The sequence below is a fragment of the Dermacentor albipictus genome, chromosome 5 (genome assembly GCF_038994185.2).
Source record: "Dermacentor albipictus isolate Rhodes 1998 colony chromosome 5, USDA_Dalb.pri_finalv2, whole genome shotgun sequence".
NCBI classification, from domain to species: domain Eukaryota; kingdom Metazoa; phylum Arthropoda; class Arachnida; order Ixodida; family Ixodidae; genus Dermacentor; species Dermacentor albipictus.
Genome location: NC_091825.1, coordinates 84,684,119 through 84,696,553, shown reverse-complemented (window position 1 = coordinate 84,696,553; position 12,435 = coordinate 84,684,119). Strand labels below are relative to the sequence as shown.

At 43.5% G+C, this 12,435-nt stretch overlaps 1 protein-coding gene and 1 pseudogene across 7 annotated transcripts in view; both read right to left on the bottom strand.

Moving 5' to 3' along the window:
• Positions 1–12,435, bottom strand: part of LOC135905792 (neuropeptide CCHamide-1 receptor-like) — a 361,484-nt gene that overhangs the window by 70,257 nt on the left and 278,792 nt on the right. The gene's annotated exons all lie outside the window — the stretch shown is intronic.
• On the bottom strand, positions 9,810–11,520 carry LOC139060319 (uncharacterized; annotated as a pseudogene).

Genomic DNA, 12,435 nt, shown 5'->3' with positions numbered 1-12,435 from the left:
GGGGGGCCTTCATACATATAGCTGAAACGGAAAACATGGACGCAGCTACTTCCACTTCGTTTTCAGTGCCTGGAAGTCCCATGCGTATTTTCGTATGAACTTATTTAACTCGTTCACAAAAGCTGTTGACTGTTTCCGAATGGAGGTTACCTTGTGAATTCGCTGAGACCATTTTCTGAGCAACCAAGCGCTGAAACTTCGCTTCCAAGCAGCGGCGCCGCCACACACAGCCAGTGAGAGGCTGTAGCTCATGCTGCGATTTCTCGTTAGCTAATTTGCTGCTCATCGTGAGGTATAGTTACTTTCTGAGCTAATTGGGCGTCGGCGTTCTAGAATGTGGGAGTGCATGCACTTCGCGCAACGCCCGTGATCGTGCACAGAGCTTGGCTGGACACACAGGGCTTTTAAAGAAACATCATGGCCTCCCTATCGGACGGGGTCAGGATATTTCAGTTGCAGATTCAAACTGCTGTAGCACTTTCTGCCCAGCGTTGGTCCGCCTTTGGATCGTTGCATGTGAAGGTAGAGTTGTCTTAGTTGTAGGCTCGACAACCTCCGCAGTACGTAATGTAGAGGGGGCGCTAAGAAACTTTGTTCCGCTAAGGTGCGTCTCAACTAGAGCAATGACTTGATCGCGCAGTATAATAGTGACCTAACCAAATGTCAACACCGAGAGACCTTTCTTCGGGAACCAGGCGCAAGGTTGTGTATGTCGCGTTTCCGTGACTGAATGCTTTCTCGAACCATCCGTGTGCATTCTTTGACACCGTGTTATTATGTGCTCAAAGAAGCGCCATTGCTGCCTTCGCGGCAGCCCACCACCTGGATGTTGTATGCGAGACCAAATGAATGGGCAGCAGAGACGCCCCACCGGAGTTTTATTTCGAGTCAGCGGTTGCTTGTAAACACGGTGTACAAGAGGTACAGGAGGAAGTTCTCTTCGGAAAATGGCAGTGATTTAACCCCTGGTCTTTTTTCTCGTTTCAAAAGCTTTAGGCGGATGTAACAACAACCCTCCAACCGCGACGGCCGTGTCGGTGGTCATCCATGCACGCGGACGGGCGACGATGGTTGGTCCCGAAGGTCACGCGAATCGTGCTGTAGCGTCACCTTCGCCTTATTTTTTTTTCCGTTGAATCATCTTCTCACTTCACCGCCGCCTCCCATGTAAGGGCAAAGTAGAAATTTGCTACACTGTTACAGATTACAGAATCTTTGATACACTGCGTATGGATGCTTAACTTACCTGTAACAATGTAATGTGACTACACACCTTCTCGGTAAGGCAGCGCCGGCCCTTAGTTTATTCATCTGCCGAATCATCTGGATCCGCTCATTTCTCCTCTCAGTTGTGCCTGGTTAAAGCTGTGACGGTGAAACCAGTCGATATACTCAAGCGCCCTAAGACTCAAAATGTGTTATTCTGTGGGACCTACCTATATACATAAGAGATTATTGGATACGGGGTGTACTCACACAGTCGCTCGCGACTTCGCTGCCTCGTATGGACGACATATCATTGTAAGAACAAGGGAAAACAGGGGGAAGGCGGGAGATGGGAATTCAAGGTGATGAGCAAAACGAGAACAAGCTGAAAGCAGGAGTGAACGTATCGACAAGAAGAATTGTCCTCTTCACGGCAACATATGCTTTCCTCGCCCCAGTGTATATAGGTGGGGTTCTGTTAAAGGGGAGAGGGCGTAAGACGGGTGGGTGCAGCAATGAGCGAAGGTGGTCAGCGGCGAGGGTGTCGAATTGAAAGTAAAGGAGTGCTGTGCCCTAGGTCAGTGACACGGCTGTCTGTCAATCTCGTCTCAACGGCCGTGTGTCAGCCGACGTGCCAATGGCATGCACAGCACCCCTCTATTACCTGTTTCGCTGGTGGCCATGGGCTATCATGTCTCAGAAAGAGATAATAAAATAAGTGGCAGAAACAGATAAAAAATTTAAGGAAAATACTAAAATTGAATAAATAAGCATAAAAAAGGAAAACAGAAGAAACGGAAAGAATGGGGAAGAACACTAAACAACGAAACTAAGTGCTGTTGCCTATAGCTTGAAACTTAGCATACCGAATATATTCTAAAGCTCCCTTTGAAGAACTTTGAACGTCATTATAAGAACAAATTATTTTAAAATATCGACCTCAAAAGTCGGCGCAGGAGAGAACTACGCATGCATTGTTGCAATTATTAGGTGCTACAAACATGCACAAGCAACTCTACCCCTGACGCCTGTTAACCGTTTTCCTGTCCTGCTATTAGCATGGATGGCGTGCGCTTCATTTGCTTTCTCTTTCTTTCTATCGCTCTCTATGTCTTTCTTTATAGGTCACCATAAGCTGCCCTCCAGTGTAGGGTAGCAAACCAGATTTTTGTTCCCGTTAACCTCCCTCTCTTTCATGTCTCTGCTGTCGCTATTAGATATAAGCGCTTATGTTTTCCACACACACACACAAACACACACACACACACACACACACACGCACGCGCACACATGTTCTGGTGAAGGACGAACCCCGGCCGGAACGTCAAAAGATCGCTTCATACGAGTGTCTACCGCTCTCTCTCTCTCTCTCTCTCTCTCTCTCTCTCTATATATATATATATATATATATATATATATATATATATATATATATATATATATATATATATATATATATATATATATATATATATATATATATATATATATATATATATATATATATATATATATGTATATATACCGTGAGTCTTTGACGCTGTCTTCATTGTTTAGACACACGTTGAAAGTGTCATTATGTGGTCCAAGTGCTCACTCACATGCGCTGCCCCTTAATGTCACTGATGTAGCCAAACTCATTCAATGCTCATAAGGGGAGCAGAAAACCAAAGGGTGACCACCTACACCTACAGTTCCGCACCGTACGCATTTAGCGGAATTTATACAAGCGCTGTGAAGAAGATACTTTGGTTCATGTCTTGATTAAACTGGAACCACACAGCGTGTGCAAAAAACTTTCGTAGAGTATACGGCTAGACCGCAACGTTAACAAGTTCGATGAATGAAGGACGAGGACACAGCTAGCAACAGCCATTTAGCACTCTAGCCTTAGCAAATAAGTTTCCAGAAGCAACAGCTGATGATGGATTTTGCGAGAGTATACTGTGTCCAGGGAGCGCTTTAAACGCGGCGGCGTTTCAGAACTCAGTCGCAGAAGTTGAAGGACTAGTCACCACCCACTACAATGAACAATCCCCGTAACTAGATCAGCTATTCTATATGGGGGACCTAATATGTGCCCTTGAAGCTTGTGGTAGCATGATGGCCGTATGCCCAGATGGCATAACCTACGGCGCTTTAAGAAATCTTCGTCGCGCAAGAACATGTGTACTATTGAAAGCGTTCAATGACATTTGGATGTCGCAATGCATCCCAACTTCCTGGAAAACAGCGAGAGGAGTTTCAGTCTTGAAGCCTGGCACGAAACCTTTGTCTTTGGATTAATTTTTTCCCATAAGCCTTACAAGCGGCCTCCGTAAAACAATGTAGCAAATTATTGTCACGCTTTAAGAGAGGGTTTACAATACCCAAAGCCTGTCTAATAAAATAGTGGGGTTTTGTAGAGGGCGTTTCACCAGGGGCGCAATCAAGGATCTGGTCAATCATGTCGAGCACGAATGCAAATGAGATAATATGACTTTCGCTGTATTTCTCGATATTAAGTGGGCTTTTGATACAGCAAGTTACACCCATGTTTTACACGGCCAGCTTCAGTTAGGCATATGTGGCCTGTGTCTGCGTTAGGCCGCATATATTCCTTAGGAAACGACAGCATTCATCAATACCGCAAACGGAAAGAACAAGGAGTAACGCACAGTATTCGGCAAGGAAGCATGTTAAGTCATTTTCTAATTTGTTTTGTTATGTATCATCAGCGTAGTGCATTGCCTGACGCCGTGAGCTACTCAATATATGCAGACACTCTATTCATATGGACTGGCGCTCTTTGGCCACACTTGGCCCTTGCGCCAATAAACACTACATATCATCATCATCATATGGATATCGAACTCATACATACATTTCAGGCGGCAGAGTCTGCAGCAACGCTAGACACCATCAATTAATTTTTAATTAGGCGAAGCATGGCTCTGACGCGAAAAGACCGTTTTTGATCCCGTTCACAAGAAATTCTTTTTAAATGTTTAGTCTATCAATAGATGGGAAACTTCAAAGTCATGTTCAGCAACACAATTTCTTAGGTGTTGTCATTGACAGAGGACAATCATCGGCAGCGCAAGTAAAAGACAACAAGCAGAAGATGAAGTCGTGATTCTTGTTCTACATCATTTGCGGCAATGAAGTGGGACTGTTCAACATCCTCACTGCTTCGTGTGCACTGTGCAATCATAATACAAAGAATAGAGTATTCTGCCTCGGTCCTTCACGATCTCTCCCGCTACTCCAAGGAAACTCTTGACCACCTCATGGCCAGAAGTCTGCGTATACGCCTTCGAGTACCACGTGCAACGGCAGTTTTTTTTTATTGGTAGAGGCACGCCAATCTTCTTTCCGCTACTAAAATTTGTTGAGGCGTGCCGCCATTATTTTCGCTTGGCAACGCAGCGTGTAATCTGCCGCTTCCTGTGGGAATAAATAATGGGAAAGGTGCACAAGTATATACGACGATACAATACAGGAGCACTGACGCACAGAATGAGCTAATCCCCCATGGTTGCTTTCAATTCGAGAGCTTGCAGCCAGATTACCGTTCACTTTGCTTAAATGTTACCTACCGTAGATAGCTGTGAAAGCGTTAACACTGTGTCGTCTGTACCATACCTGGATTGATTACATTCAGGTTTACGCAGATAGCTCATGTCAAATGGAAAATTCAACGCCTGCTTTCTGCATACCCTCTACGAGAGAACAGAAGAAGTTCCAACTGTCAAGCTTCACCTGAGTTTTATTCCATAACGGCTGTCTTGAACTTGATATGCCCACAACCGCTCAAATAGGTCATCCTACGCGACCATGAAGCATTTTTATTGCACGATAATTCCTCAAACATGAACAATAATGATAATACCCTAGTACATAAAGTACAAATATATACAACAAGGTGATAGGCTAGCAATACTAAATTTTACTTCAGTGGATTTGTGTTCACTGTGGAGCTCCACGCAACAAAGAAGCACCCAGTTTAGCCCGCTCCTTGTATACAGGAAATGAGCCTCATCTGACACCCCTCTGTTATAGCGATGCACGCTACAATCTACGTCAACTTCCATTCCAATTATCGAAGGATAGCTGCTTTTAAAACGGTGGTCGAAACCTTTTTTTTTATTCACATTTACCTAAAACAACGTTCTATCGAAGCAGAAATACGCAGGTTACTTCTAGGGACTTCGCCCACACAAAGTGTTTGTTACATAGTATAGAACGAGTCGAAAGTGCCGCGCGCTCTTGCTCTGAATCGGAAGACAGTGAACACCTCCCGCTGCACTGCTGTAGTCATGCTTAGCATAGAAAAAAATTGCGACATAAATTATGTGCTTTATACAAACGGACACGCTCGCTGGGGAACATCGGGGCCATACACAACAGGCGAACGGCAAAATCGCGCCGTTAACGTTTTAAATAAATTCTCGAAAGTGGCGAAAATTGCAGAGAACTACTCGGGACCAGTAATTACGTTATGGTGTTATGCGCAGTATGCGTATGTTTTTGCGAAGGGCACTTAATCTTGACTTTGTTAACACCTGTGGTGTAAGCTTCTAAAATATTATATGGCAGACTGGTTCGCGCTCGAAATACAACAGAATTATTAGTGACTGCTATGCATTGTTAGATTACCTTACTTGTTGTGCAATTTCTGTGTTGTAACGTACCACGCCCATATTTGAGCTGTATGTGACATCTACGCTTACAATTACCGTTTATGTTGATATTGTATCTTTTGTGTACGCTTAAGCTGGTCAATCTTTGTCATATACTCTTGTTTCTCTTCGTCCTTTCATTTAGCCGGCCAATTTCTTAAAGGTACCGTTTCCCTAAGAGAAAAGGAGTAGCGGGCATCACCCATGATGTCAACCTCTTCTACGCACATATTTAATTTTAAAAAGAGCGCGACATTTGGTGACGTTACACGTTTAGGCTATTTAGCGGTTCGCAGCCAAATGCAAGTAGCAACTTTATGGAGATGTAGAGAACACTTCGTGCTTATTGTTGACATTTATTTAACCGAATAAATAAATCAGTAATTCAATCAAGCAGCAAATCCGTGTTCTTGAAGGATTCGCCACACTGCTGGTACCCAAATAAAAGTTATGTCCCTCCTGGGAGGGTTTTTGAGTAGAATTTTTGAGTAGAAGTTATTTGGGTACCAGCCCATGAAGAAGTCCCAGGCAACGAAGCCGCTCATGAGCTCGCCCGAGCACTCTACCACCGGGCAACTCTAGAGCAGCCAGTTCCAGGGATAAAAGATGGCATGATCACGTACAGGGAAATTGTCGATCACTACAAATCCGAAAGAAGAATCTTTCCACCTCCGCATCGGTCTCTCTCTCTGGAGGACGCTCGCATTTGGCGACGCCTCCAGGGAAACAATTACACATCACCACATTGGATCTACCTAACACAGACGAGGGACTATAACGACGCCCTCTGCAAAATTTGTAAGGAAAAAGGTACGCTAGACCATATAATATGGGAGTGCGCTGGCTCCCCAGGGGCCAAGGAAAACATTGTCAGTAGAGAAGCCTGGGAGGCCTTGCTCCAGAGCGAGGCTGAAGACGACCAGCGTCGCGCAATCCGCCTGGCCGTTGAGGCCCTGAAGACTCACCGTCCTCAACGAGCGGGGACTGCTTCGTCCTCCTCCCCTACCTACGTGTAGGTTAAGAGACGGGCACCCCAGCTCGGTGGAACAATAAAGTTTTCAATCAATCAATCAATCGCCACACTGCCTCCTGAGCATGAAAGATGCGCTGCGTTCGTCTAAATTTCTGAAACGAGCTTCTTAGAGTAATCAATGCTTACTTTCACTAACCAGCGCCAATATGCAAAATACCTTGTTCGAGCTGAAACAAACTATGCCATATTTACAGCCAATATAAACGAAAATCCTTTCGCAACAACAATTTCGCTGGAGTGACCTGCGCTGCGATACGCAGTTCGTGGTTTTATTATTTATTTATTTTAGTTTCAGGCGCTATTGGTACACTTCGTTCACTCAGGGCGTCTGTTCACACAACTAATATTTTTTAGGAAGCGCTCCAGTAAGGGTTGTGCGTCCCAAATTCGAGAAGTGGAGAGCCAGAAAAACTTCAAGGAGACTTGAAAAAGGACAAAAAAACTAAACTGAGAAGACATCTAGTTTCCTAACGGAGGCTGAAAAGTGGAGTTAGTAGCTTGTGCCGTGCGTCTGGAAGTGACAGTGCCTCCAGCAGTGCATCTTTTCGGGGCTGTAAACACACTAGAGATGGCACTCAGGTAGCACACCTGGAACGTACGGCTGCACTGTACACCAAAGTGCGTCTCGTGCCCTCACGCCTTCTAACGTACAGCACCCTGCAAATCCAAGCGGCAAACACACATTCTCTTTACTATGAACTACGAGGGTTTTTTAGCGGTGGCGCATTATGCCGTGGTTGATATAAAATTTAACTACAGCTCAACGTGTGTCGCAGCCTCGAATATGCTTTCCAACGTAATGATCAAAGATTGTAAAATAACCATTACTTTGCATATATTTAATTATAATAGACAACTTATATGCGTACTGTTTTTCAATAAGAAATTCGTCATTTTCGTTTCTCACGTTGCGTTATTGCGGCTTCGCATTGGAGGTCATCTAGATATTTGTACGGTTTCAACGGTGAAAGCTGATGGCGCTGCCCAGCGACGCCGCCTGCCTGAAAGCCCCAAAGCAGCCATGTATGAGCAGTGCGTCGAATATGAATCATCATAAAAATTGCTACCAGTCAGACACTCAGTACTTCTGAAGAGTGCGAGTAGTCTTTTTTGCAGGTTCGCTGTCTTTGAGAGAGAGAGAGAAAGAGGTCATAAGGAAAAGTCAGGCATGTTAACGAGGCTGAGCGCACTAGGCCACTCTGCACTCAGGAAGGGGCAAGTGGATAGAAAGAGGAGAAGAAAGAGAGGAGTTCACACTTTTCACTGCTACACACGCGATAAACCATTGATCGCTGAGTCAATGAGAAACGGTCATATAGGTTGGTGCATTTCAAGAAACGCAGCAACGCTTCTGCGGCTTTGTACAAAGCAAATGCCACGAGGCCATCGCCGCAACATCTTCTTTTCTGTGAAACAGCTGTCATTCAAGTGCCCAGAAGGTGTCCTAAGGGCGCTCCTATCATCGTCATATATTGTACAAACGAGAAGAAAGGGGATTAACCAAGAGGCCCGATATTTATTAGTCTTATCATAAGAAACCAACAAACACTGACACCAAGGAGAACATTGGGGAAGCTACTTGTGCTTAATAAATGAATTAACGAAACGATAAATTAATGGAAATGAAAGTGGATGAAAAAAAATTGCCGCAGGTGGGGAACGATCCCACGACCTTCCCGAAGGTTGTGGGATTGTTCCCCACTTGGGCAGATCTTTGATGTAGATTTGAAAAAGAAATGTTCCTAATACGCTGCCCTGCGGCACACCGGTAGTTCCGTAGGTGAGGAGTGACGTCAAATTGTTCACAACGGTAAATTGCTGACGATTAGTTTGAAAGTTACGGATCCAAGATAGAGTTAAACAGTTTAATTTGAGAGCATCTAATTTGGAAATTAAGTGGCAGTGAGCCACAGGGACGAAAGACTTAGAAAAGTTGAGAAGGATGCAATCTGTTTGAAGGTTATGGTCCAGCTGAGAATGTATATCAGTATTGAACTCTAGTAACTGTGTCTCGCATGATAGACCTTTCGTGAAGCCGTCGTGCTGGTTAGTGAAGAAAATATTATTGGATTGAAGATGTTCATATATGTGAGATGCTATAATATGCTCGAGTATTTTGCACCATATGCAGGTTAATGAAATTGGATGGCAGTTTTCAGGGGAATTCTCGCTGCCACTTTTGTGCACAGGTAACGCTTTAGCAAATTTCCAATAAGAGGGAAGCTGGCCAGATGATAACGAATGGCAGAATGTATGGTACAAAATTTTGCTAGGTATTGAAGCTGTATCTTTTAAAACCTTAAAGTTAATATTGTTGAGCCTGAAGACCTAGATATATTAAGTGTATTATTGAGACATGTGACCCATCTTCATTGATAACGATGAGGTCCATGTACTAGCAGTCAAAATCAGTGATTTCAGGAATGAGTGAAAGGTCTTCATTTGCAAATATGGGCGAAAAAAACGTGTTGAAAACTGCGAGGCATTCACTATCAGGAAGCGGAACTTCATGTTCACCAAAGTGGAAAGTTGGGCTAGTTGGTGAGTGATCATCATACCTTGCTGGTGAACAGAACAGAACAGATGAACACATGCTTCATATTTATATACCTGCGCACCCTCAGGCGTCAAAGAAAATCAAGGAAGATTAAAGGGATTTTTTAAAAATCATTTGTCCGCGCATACTCGGGCGTCAAAGATATGGCACCTATCTATCATGGTGTGCACTCATATCGCAATTTGTTGCAACCCTAACAACCATTTTTATTACACAATTTTTTTGCTCTTTTTAGTGTACTTCCAAAAAGGCAACCTCACCATAGCTTAGATGTACAGATGGCTGACTGATACAACCCCGTCCCCTCTTGTGAATATGAAAGGCTTCGATTATATCCCTGGTTAGCTGATCCTTATTGGTGTGACAAAACTGTGGTATCATTGTAAAGCGGCCAGCACCCATGTTGTGAGCAATGTCCCTTAATGTGGGAATGAATGTTTCCCCCCAATGACCTTTTGTGCTCCAAAAGTCTCGTGTTTACACACCGACCCGTTTGACCGATGTAAACTTTTCCACACGATATGGGCAAACAGTAGACTACAGATGACCTGCACTCGACAAGTTTTTCTTTATGCTTGACTGTGCACTTACGAGCATTTACTTTTACTTTTGTTGAAACTGTACGATCCAGTATGGCACATAGTTTTCCGAGTTTGTAAGGCGCTGAAAAAACTACTCGTAGACAATATCTGCCACCTACGTTTTTTAAGTTATGCGCAATTTTGTGTGCATATCGTAGTGACACAATTTTTTTGCTATCAATCTCTTTTCTGTAGCGCTCTTTCTGATAGCCATTGCGCACATAACGAATCAACTTATAAGCTGATCTACAGAGTACATGTTTTTCATATCCTGCATTCTTTAGTCTGATAACCTGTTTGAAAGATTCTTTTATTTTTCCGGGCAAGACTTAGTTAAGGCCGCCCTCAGGCACGAGAAAGCTATGCCACTTTTTACAATTTTAGAGTGTCCCGAATTATAGCTAAGCAAGGGTTTTTGTGATCGTGGACTGTATGACCAGCAAACGTGGTCCGGTGTGGAAGTTAACGCCAAATCTAAAAACTGTAGCTTGTCATTCTTCGGCAACTCAACAGTGAAAGCCAGTCCTTGGCTAATGTCCTTGAACACTTTTAAGACTTCATTCACTCTTACGTCCAAAACACCGTGTTCGACTATAACCAAAAAATCATCCACAAAGCGGTACACTTTTACCGCTAGGTCTTTAAGGTTTGCATCTATCGCTTTGTCTATGCTATCTAAAAAAATGTGCTAAGTACGGGAGCTACTTTTGAGCCTATACATATACCGGACTTTTGTCTGTACGTAACATTATTCCACATTACAAAGGTGGACTCAAGGTAAAAGGTTAATAGTTCAAGAAATGTATTAACTGATACGCCACATTTGCTAACAAATTCCATCTCGTCGTTGTCTTCCGTTATACAATGCCTAACACTCGATAATAAGGGACCATGCGGAATATTGTAAAACAGATCCTGTACATCTATGCTGAAGAATTCACATCGTCCAGGGTTAGACGTGCCTAGGTACGTTACTAACGTTTCAGAGTTTGGTAAAACGAACGGATCGGTAACTATCAAGCCATTAAGGTGGTTTTGAAGAAATGAAGAGACAACCAACTGCCATGAGTCCCTTTCTGATACTATGGCTCTGAACGGAACGTCAACCTTATGTGTTTTTGCCGCGAAAAACACTTCGAGGTGTAGGTTGCACGAGCGCTTAACTGCTGAAGCAAGTCGCTCAAAATTGCTGCTTGCCAGTAATGTGACTGTTTTATCTCTCACGTTTTTAGCTTTTACGTCGACACGTACGAAATTCTTTCTGACCGCTGTCATCGCCTTCACTTGGAAGAGACCTTCAGGCACGACTACAAAACAACCTTCCTTATCAGAAGTCAGAAACCGTAAATCGTTCTTCACGCCAAAGTTCACTAGATTCCTTACGTGTTGCTCTTTTCTGTCGGCGGTCATTGTCCTGGAAAGCACATCCATACACTCTGTGATGAAACGTGGACGCTCTTCTTCGGCGACACGACGCGCCATGGTCTTGGTCAGTGCTACTTTTTCTGGTGGAGTGAAGCCCGGCTCGAAGCAGAACTTCGGACCGAGTTCAAGAATCCTTTTGTAGTTCTCGGGTACGGTGGCACATCATGTGGGACTGCGCCAGGTTCCCGACGGCAGCTACCTCCAAGACTTACCCGACCGAACTTCAATGTTCACTGCAGTCTGCAGACAAGGACTCACAACTATGGGCCGTCCAGCAGGCCCGGGGTGCACTCGAAAAGCACAAGCCTCATGACCCACTACAAACGAGCCCAACTGGGGTAGTGCAGAGTAATGCATAACCCCGGGTCGACGCTTCGCCAGCGTCACGACGCGTTAAACCGTCGTTTGCCGGCACTTTATTGAAGTTATCCCTATCCTATCCTATCCTATTATTATTATTATTATTATTATTATTATTATTATTATTATTATTATTATTATTATTATTATTATTATTATTATTATTATTATTATTATTATTATTATTATTATTATTATTATTATTAATATTATTATTAGTCAGGGATACAGAAAACGAATATATATTTTGACTGTGGAGTGATTTATTCTTATTCTTTCAAGAAGCAGTGACGTGTACAAGTACAGCCGCATAGTAGACGGGCATTCCACAATATTTACAACTTCACTGTGAACTAAGTAATTGTGAAAAGTAGATGAAACTCGGCCTACTATTACAAGTGTCTTAGCGGCTGATTATAATTTTTTTTGTTTCGGGATTGTTTGGACAAAACAAGAGTTGGTCGTTTTCTGTAAGCATACTTCCTCCGTAAACGCCAGTCTACTGACAACAGACGGGAATTCTGCAACGTTAACTACTTCACTGTGAACTAACTAATTGGGGCAAGTAATTGAAACTCGACGTAATGATAGAATCGTCCTAGCGGCCAATTT